The sequence below is a fragment of the Eumetopias jubatus genome, unplaced genomic scaffold, assembly GCF_037043125.1.
Source record: "Eumetopias jubatus isolate StellerSeaLion01/CBP00866 unplaced genomic scaffold, mEumJub1_p1.0 scaffold_9, whole genome shotgun sequence".
Classification (NCBI taxonomy): domain Eukaryota; kingdom Metazoa; phylum Chordata; class Mammalia; order Carnivora; family Otariidae; genus Eumetopias; species Eumetopias jubatus.
Window position 1 is genome coordinate 133,946,015 of NW_028274815.1, and position 7,856 is coordinate 133,953,870.

General features: G+C 43.2%; 1 pseudogene; it reads right to left on the reverse strand.

The window, feature by feature from the left end:
* Positions 1 to 2,919: 2,919 nt before the first annotated feature.
* Positions 2,920 to 3,568, reverse strand: LOC114225527 (mitochondrial import inner membrane translocase subunit Tim17-B pseudogene; annotated as a pseudogene).
* Between the last annotated feature and the right edge of the window lie 4,288 nt (positions 3,569 to 7,856).

Genomic DNA, 7,856 nt, shown 5'->3' on the forward strand with positions numbered 1-7,856 from the left:
TGTGCAGGGTTTGCCCAAGATTGTGACCCTGGTTGTCCTGCCAGCAGTAGCGTATTGCCCACCGCTAACTACATAAAATAGACTGACGGGCCAGTTTGGGGGCTAACTGTGGACAAGCAGGAGCTGTGCTGTGTATGCCATAACCACACCTCACAAGGGGGAAATACATAGCTGTTTCTTTCTTAATTTAAGCCAAGCGAAATGGGAGATGTTTAAAAGAAACATTTTGAGAGCTAGACTTTGTCCCCCTTGAGTTTGGGGAACATAGGAGTCAGCACCCAATGCTCAATGGAGGAAAGAGAGGAGGGATGCACTGCAAGCTGACTGTACCTTAATCGTGCATAGAATGAGGATGTGTGGTGCTCCTGGACCGGATGTTGGTATGGCTGATGGGAACTGTCCAAAGGCTTTCTCAAAAGAAAGCCACCCAAGAGGACCCATAGACCTTGGGATACCCATGGAGAGTTGGACACCTGGAGGTCTAGTAGCTGACAGAGAAGGTATTGGTTGTTCTTTCAAGTGAACATGGTTGGAGACTCCCATCAGGACCTTTCTTAGGAACCCAAGAATGTTCCGCCATGAGTGAAGGAGCCAAAAATCGGTCCTCCACTCTGCTTAGAAGGTCCGAAGTCAGATAATAACTGTTCCACTCAGGTAAAAGCTTTCTGTTCCTTGCTGTTTCTTTCTCTCCCATTCGATGAACCCTGCAGCCATTGTATGTAGTAGCTGGTTAGGTGGAAGGGATGGCAGAAAGGAAGACAGAAGAAGCCAGTCTGTAGGTCAGCAGAGAGAGAGACGAGCATTACAGGAGCTGAAAGACTGGTGGTTTTGTGTAATCTGAATGGACCTTTTTTAATTACCAAAATGGCTGTTCTTCCAAATGAAAGACCATGAAAAAGCCATGTGCCTTGCTAAAGACTGCACCCTGGGTAGAAAAAAGGAGCTATGCAGAGAAGTAGTTTGAAAGAGCAGAGGGAGAAAGAATAAAAGTATTTTCTGTTCACATTCTGCCAAGTCCAACTTTTTCAATCCATAGGTTATACATTACTGCTTTAAATATGTTCCTGAATGCTGATTTAAAATTCTTTATTCTACTTCATACATTTATAAAAACCACTCTGAGGAAAATCTTCAGTTCTTTCAAGTATTGTGGAATCTTTCAGAAAGATGTCTTCCACAGTCCTTTGAGGAACAATAGCTCCGTGTCATTGAGAGAGCCTCTTCTACAAGGGAAAGTCATGTTAGGGAAGGGGCTTCGTCAGCAGAGATTCAGAGCGCTATTAAACCCATAATTCCTGCCACTGTGAAGAGGAATTATGTGTGAACATCAAAAGGAAAATGAGCTCTGCCTCGCATGCCATCATTTGCTATTAAGAGATTCTGGACCTTAATCAGAACTGTGACACAGAGGCCATCAAACCATTTAGAAAGAGGAGTCTTGGTTTGGGCCATTCAAAAAAGAGTTGGAAATGATACTTGCTTTGTTTGAAAGAAGCCAACAAAAGAGCCCCCCGGCTAGCGAACATTTCACCTTGCATGCTAGTAGAGGTATTTCTGGCTATGCACATTTCCCTAAAGGTGAGTCGTACATATGCATATGCCAGAGTTTGTACACTCCCAGCCCAGGGGCCCCTGTGTATTGCCAGGCTGGTGGTTATTTTCCTAAATCCATATTTTTGTCTTGTTGTTTACTAAGGGCTTTATCGAGAAGTAAATGATATTTAAAAGGTGTAATTTTATAGAATTTTGTGTACATTTACACCAGTAAAAGCATCATTGTAGTCAAGATAGCGGACCTATCCGTCATCCCTAAGTGTATCATTGTGCCCCACTGTATTCACTCCCTCCTGCTCCTCTCGGCCCTACTGCCATCCCAATACAACCCCAATCTGCCTTCTGCTACACTATAGATTGAATGTTTACACTCCCCAAAAATGCCTATGTCCCTAGTGTAATGGTATTAGGAGGTGGGGACTTTGGGAAGTGATTAGGTCATGAGGGTGAAGCCCACATGAATGGAATTAGTTTGTGCCCTTATAAAAGAGATCCCAGAGAGACCCCTTACCCCTTCCATTGTGTGAGGACATAGCGGGAAAAAAAAAAAAAAAACCGTCTATGAACTAGAAAGCAGACTCTTCACCAGACACCAGATCTTGATCTTGACCTTCCCAGCCTCCAGAACTGTGAGAAATAAATTTCTATTGTTTATAAACTCCCCAGTGTATGCCATTTCCGATATAATAGCCCAGATGGACAAAAACAGATTAGTTTGCATTTTTCTGGATTTTTTATAAAAATTCATACAGAATATCTCCTTTTGGTAGGTGCATGAATAGGTTTTTAAGAATCTGTCTATGAAGTGGTTGTCATCTCTTAACTCCCAACCATCATCAGTTTATTAGCATTCTGACTCTTTCACATACTTACCCATTACTTGGTATTCCCAGTCTTACAGATTTAAGCCATTTTAATGAATTATACTGGTATGACACTGGAGTGTCCATTCGCATTTCCATAATGATTAATAATGTGGAGCTTCTTTTGATGTGCTAATTTGCCATCTGTATATCTTCCATCCAGATGGAATGGATGTCTATTTTGTCTTAGGTTACTTGTTTTCTTACTATTGAGTTTTGAGGGTTCTTTACATATTCTGGACACAAGTACTTTATCAGATACGTGCTTTGCAAATGTTTTCTTTCAGTACTTTTGTCCTTTTACCATTGTCTTTTGATGAGCAGAAGTTTTTGTTTTTGTTTTTGTTTTTGTTTTTCAAAACTGGCTTTAAATACTCATCAGGGCGCCAGGAAAAGGGGCTGGGGTGAGAACTTGTTACATGTGAACTTGGGGTTGGGGTGCCCTGAGAAGGGGACCCATCCATCAGGGCAGCTGGGGTGCCCCACCCCCCCACCCTGGGACAAGGGAGCAGAGTAGAGGCCCTCTCTGGAGGGTCCCAGGGCCAACTGGGAGCCAGCCCTCCCTTCGAGGTAGATCATCGGGGAGGGAACGGAGGAGGGGCTCCACGGTGGTGATGATAGGCAGTCACTTCCTCAGTGGTACTGCTGATAGCTGGGATAGCCTGGGGCTGGGGTACCTTCCTTAGGGGCAGCTGGCTGGGGTCCTCCAGGAACGGGGGTGCATTGCGGAACTGCTGGGCAGTGTAGCGAGTAAGGAGGATGCCAACACCCTCTATGAGGGCCAAGAGAATACCCCCCATCATTACTGAGCCCACCATGGCCAATGGGCCACTGCGGGCCGCCAGCACAGCCCCAGTCAATGCTCGGCTGGTGATGGAGTTCCAGGGATCTTCTTTGCCCTGCAGGCACACCAGGCTGCAGTCGATGGTGGAGAACAGGCCCCCCCACACCGCGAAGCTACTTCCAATCTGGGGGACTCGGATCCTCACAGCGTTGGCACAACCTCTCAGTCGGTGCCGAATTCCGACAGGGGCGTTGCGGAAGCCCTTGATGGCCTGGAAGACTCCACCAGCGATGACTCCCACAGTGAAGGCTCCTCCGCAATCATCCCCAATTCGCCATGAGCAAGGCTCCCGAGCGTACTCCTCCATGGCGCCGGCGTCCGGCCGCGCAGTCTGGCTCGATGAGCAGAAGTTTTTAATTTTGATGAAGTCAAAGTTATCACTTTTTTCTTTTATGGATTTTCTTCTGTGCTTCTCATTTCTTAGGAATTATGGTCCTTCATGACTTGCATTCAGTGATTTGAAAAACATGATTTTAAGTATTATGTCTGTTTGGGGGACTTTTTTAAGGGGGACAGTAAATACAGCCCCTATTGTTCCATTTTGGCAAGAACTAGAAGCCTGGTGTGTTAGTTTAAATTTATTTTATGGCCAATATATAATAATCTGGAGACCAATAATCGTCTACATATTTGGATTCCCTTGAAAATCTTCTGGCTGCACCATGGTTACATTCCTGCAAAAAAAAAAAAAAAAAAACAGCAGGTAGGAGTCCTGTGGACTTTAGTTTGGATATTTAGCTACTTACCCAATTCAAATAATATTAAGGGCTGTGAAGTTACTGACCTTCCATATGTACTCCAATATAACCATTTATCTAGGTCATAAATTGGATGGGCAAAGAGGTTTAGTCACTCAATGAATAGACATCCCTTCCTGTTGAATATAGAGAATGCACCTCTGATTGAAATGGTGTGGTGCTATTATTTTTATTTGCAAAGAAAGGGAGAAATGGACATTTTTCGTGCCTCTCTACCAGGCATTTTAACATACAACATTCAGTTAAATCAATGAATTCAAGTCCTAAAGCAATGCTATGATTAATTCATTCAAATGCATATTTATTAGCACTCAGTGCAGATGAGGAACTGACAACTCAGACTGAGGCAGAGTGTTCAGATATCATTCATATCTCAGAGTGCAGCCTGCTGGCCAGCCTTCTTGTAGGCTCCATTCCTCCAGGTTTGGGGGCTGCTAATTTACAAAAAATATAATTACCCTTATCAGTGAGAATTACCTGAGGGTGACCCAGGTGAGGCATATCACATTTCACTCTAGCTTGGTAGAGTTGCAAGTATTATCCAGTTACTTCAGAGACGGGTTCCTCTGGATATGTGGATAGAAATGGCTTCTCCAACTTACTTCCTGTGAGGTGGGTTTGTTACTTCTCCGAGACTCATTGTACAGTCTAGTTGCTGTGCAAGGACTGAAGAGAGGCCAGGTGACCCACAAAGATCGAGCCCACCTAGACTGACAGCCCAGCCCAGGAGGAAGAACAAGGATCTGTGTTCTGTGAAACAAAGCTGAGATGTCCTCAAGTTCCCACTTGTGGGCTCCTTGTCTGTCATAACCAACAGTCTCTTCCCCATCCTAGTTTTAGTGGCAAATTGGATAAGGAACGTAAAAATACTGTCTAAAATTTGAAACAATATCAAGTGCATGCAAAAACAATGTGTCATGCCATGAAATGGTATTGTCCGTAATTAGGATGCATAACCCTTACTGAATGTTTCTGATAGGCAAAGCATTGCCCTAAGCACTTCCCAATTAGTGGTTCATTGAGCCCTCACAGTAACTGTATGATACCAGCTACTATGATTTTCTCACTTTACAGGTGGAAAAACTAGACACAAACTGTCTAAGTAACTTGTCCAAAGTCATAGCTGGACTGGGGCAGAAATGGAGTTGTGGCCAGGCAGGAATCTCTGTGTCTATATTCTTAATTCCAACACTCTACTCCCCTCAATATGAGAGCAGGATTGTCCAAAATGAGTATTAGAAAACAATTGGTTTAATGGAGAAAAAAACCAAGTTAGGAGTTAAAGGCTTTGGAATGCCATCTTACCAAAGTGTTGTGGGTTTTTTTCCCTTACGTGGATTTTAATAATAAAGAGGCTTTCTTTCTAGAAAAAAAATGCAGAACAAAAGTAATCATATCAGATTTTAATTCTCTGCTTAAATTTTTCTCCCAATATACCATGATCACCTTTAGAAAAAAAAATGTGGGTTTTTTTTTTCTCTACTCAAAAACCAAAAGAATGAAAAAAAAGCATAATTTATAATAGGTCCTCAGCAGGTACTTGATGAATAGATTTAAAAATATGTTTTTAAGTTGGTTTGCTTAGAAAGAAACATTTGGTATGATATCTCCGCTGAAGACAGATATAAGATTATAATTAACATCCATGTATTACCTGGAGGGTTTCTTCAGCCTTTGCTATTTAAATGAGATTACAACTAAAGAACTGAAGCTTATATGTGTAGCGGCGCCTGGGTGACTCAGTGGGTTAAGCCTCCGACTCTTGATTTCAGCTCAGGTCATGATCTCAGGCTTGTGAGGTAGAGCCCTGCATCTGGCTTTGTGCTGGGCGTGGAGCCTCTTTTAAAATTCTCTCTCTCCCTCTCCTGTCCCTCCCCACCCCATGCACGTGCAGGTTCTCTCTCTCTCTCTCTCTCAAAGAAAAAAAGAAGTTATATTTTTAAAAATATAAAGTAAGTCTTTCAAAAACCTATTTCTAGCTAATACGGGTATTTAAGCAATCATAGGTTCAAAAGCTTAATTTAAGGGATGCTGAAAGCACTGTAAAAACTCAGAATCATTTTGGCAGCAGCGATGACATAACGAACTCAAACTGGGCTTCGCTTGAGGTCATAGGTCCCAAACTTAATTGTCATGTTTCATATCAACCACTTTAAGATTAATAATATGAGGGGCACCTGAGTGGCTCAGTCAGTTAAGCATCTGCCTTCGGCTCGGGTCATGATCCCAGGGTCCTGGGTTTGAGCCCCACATCGGGCTCCCTGCTCTGCGGGAAGCCTGCTTCACCCTCTCCCACTCCCCCTGCTTGTGTTCCTGCTCTCGCTGTGTCTCTCTCTGTCAAATAAATAAATAAAATCTTATAAAAAAAGACTAATGATGTGAAACAAACATATGAAACACTATAACTGAATATTAGGAGAAAAACATGGAATAGAAATATATATCATGGGCGAAATTTTCCGCCTAGCTCCAGACACATGCTCCTTCTATAGCTGAGCCTCAGAGGTCACACTCAGGACTGGTAAGTGGCCCGAATATAGCCAACCTTATTTTTTTCTCATCTAGATAAAATGTGTCAGTTTTCATTCTGAAAGCATGCTGTTCTGTTTTGACTTTTGCAGCATGAAACTGCACCACTCATTAACCAAGCAGGTGCCTTAGATGCCAAACTTTGGGATCAATATTTCTAGGGATCCTTGGCAGGAAATGAAATCCTAGTTTCTGGGCTCCTTTATATGCAGACATGATGCTACGTAGCATGAAATCTGGCCGAAGCTGCAGTGTTAACATCTGGCAGCTGTTTAAGAACCATGTGGTTAAAGCAGAGATAAAAATGAGAAAATCTGAGCAAAGGACGCAAACGTGAAAAAAAATACATTAAGTCACAGTAAACTACAATTAGGCTTTGCGGGCTTTTTAGAGCTGAATGCGTTCTTTTTACAGGCACAGAATTATATAGATCAAGGCGTTAATTGAATGTAAAAAAAGAGGTCTTTGCATTCAGTGTTGGCCTTCTGTGTTGGCCAACAGTCTCTTCCTCACCCTGCCATTCCATCTGCAGGATAAGGGCAACTCACTCTGGGCCTCCTAAATGGTTAAGGATTGCATGTCACCCTAAAGCAATGGAAAGCCATGGCAGGGGAGGCGGGGGGGGGTCGCGCCTGAATGTGACTCCATCAGTCTGGTGTCTTTAAGACATCCCTCTGACTGCATGAGTAGAGAGATTAATCTTATAGAAAGGGCAGTTACCAGCACTAAGGAAGATAATTCATGTAAAGGCCTCCCATATTTTTTTATTTGTAACCTTGACCCAGAACGTATCACAATTTTAAATATGGAAGCATTTATGTCTTTGCTTCTTTCATGATCCACTCCTTCACAAGACTGCGGTTCCATGAGAACAAGAAACACGTCTAACTGAGCTGACACTGAAATCTAAGTGCCTAGCTCAGAGAAGGAAATGAGTAAATTGCACCTAAATGAATGGATAGATGGATGGATGGATGGATGGATGGATGGATGGATAAATGGCTCTCTGTGAAGTCCTGGAAACAACTCGTGCTGGGAAGCTCACTGCTTCTCAGGTTGTGGTTTTATGTGCATGTGAATATTTGGTTCATGTCTGACTTCTGCACTTGACTGGATCTCTATAAAGGCAGCCTTTGTACTCACTCACTCCTTGTTCTGTTGTCACCATCTAGCAGTCTCTGGTGCACAGTCCTTAAACATAAGCAATTGTAGGGGTACCTGGGTGGCTCAGTCGTTAAGTGTCTGCCTTCGGCTCAGGTCATGATCCCGGGGTCCTGGGATCGAGCCCCGCATCAGGCTCCCTGCTCC